The 1,153-nt window shown below is 42.2% G+C and overlaps 1 non-coding gene across 1 annotated transcript; it reads left to right on the top strand.

The window, feature by feature from the left end:
- Window positions 1-362: 362 nt before the first annotated feature.
- Window positions 363-469, top strand: LOC125933555 (U6 spliceosomal RNA). The gene has a single exon (XR_007460987.1). It is a non-coding gene; the product is annotated as a U6 spliceosomal RNA (small nuclear RNA).
- The last annotated feature ends 684 nt before the right edge of the window (window positions 470-1,153 follow it).

Here is a 1,153-nt window from a genome sequence, read left to right as displayed (position 1 = left end):
TCATTCTTCAGTCTGTTGGGATGAGGAGTCGATTTTCCTTCTTATCACAAAACCAAAAATATAGAACATTGTGGTCCATGAACCCATTTTTATTTCCTAAGAATAAAACCAGTCAGGCCCAAGATGTCCTTGTGTGGCTGCTCCTCAAAGGAGGAGAGGGAGGGGTGTTCCCTGAGTGCTCTCGGGGAAGACGAATCTTGGGAACCTCTCTGTGCTCCCTCCCAGGTCTTTGGGACATGCTTGCAGAGTCCGTTAACTGTCTGCGAATCGCTGTGATCTTCTGAGGGAGAGATATTTCCGGTCAATGTCACGTAAAACCTGAGCAAGATGCCCAAGCTTGAAAGTCAGATTTGGATGCCGAGGTGCTTGCTTTGACAGCCCTTATATGAAAATTGAAATGATACGGAGAAGATTTGCATGGTCCCTGCATAAGGATGATGTACAAATCCGTGAAGTGCTATATTAAAAAAAAATAATAATTGGCCCCTGATGCATTTTGCATGGCTGGTCTTCCTGGAGTTTGGAGGAAAATGAGATTTGTGCCCTATATGAACATGGGAAGGCAATGTTTATAGCAGCACTATCCACAATAGCCAAAGTATGGAAAGAGCCCAAATGTCCATCATGGATGAATGCATGAAGAAGATGTGGTATATATATACAATGGAGTATTACTCGGCAATCAAAAAGAATGAAATCTTGCCATTTGCAGCTACGTGGATGGAACTGGAGGGTATTATGCTAAGCGAAATTAGTCAGAGAAAGACAAATATCATACGACTTCACTCATATGAGGACTTTAAGAGACAAAACAGATGAACATAAGGGAAGGGAAACAAAAATAATATAAAAACACGGAGGGGGACAAACAGAAGAGACTCATAAATATGGAGAACAAACAGAGGGTTACTGGAGGGCGTGTGGGAGGGGGGATGGGCTCAATGGGTCAGGGGCACTAAGGAATCTACTCCTGAAATCATTGTTGCACCACATGCTAACTGACTTGGATGTAAGTTACAAAAAGTAAATAAATTATAGAAAGGAAAAAAAAAAAAAGGAAACAGGGAGGTGACACCTAAAAGTGCACATTTCCAGTTACCCTTGAAAACTCAGAACATCTTACGAAATTGGCCACAGTTTCCAGTATGGGGAC

This window comes from Panthera uncia, chromosome D2 (assembly GCF_023721935.1).
Source record: "Panthera uncia isolate 11264 chromosome D2, Puncia_PCG_1.0, whole genome shotgun sequence".
NCBI lineage: Eukaryota > Metazoa > Chordata > Mammalia > Carnivora > Felidae > Panthera > Panthera uncia.
The sequence above is the reverse complement of the archived record's forward strand: the minus strand, read 5'-3'. Positions and strand labels throughout refer to the sequence as shown.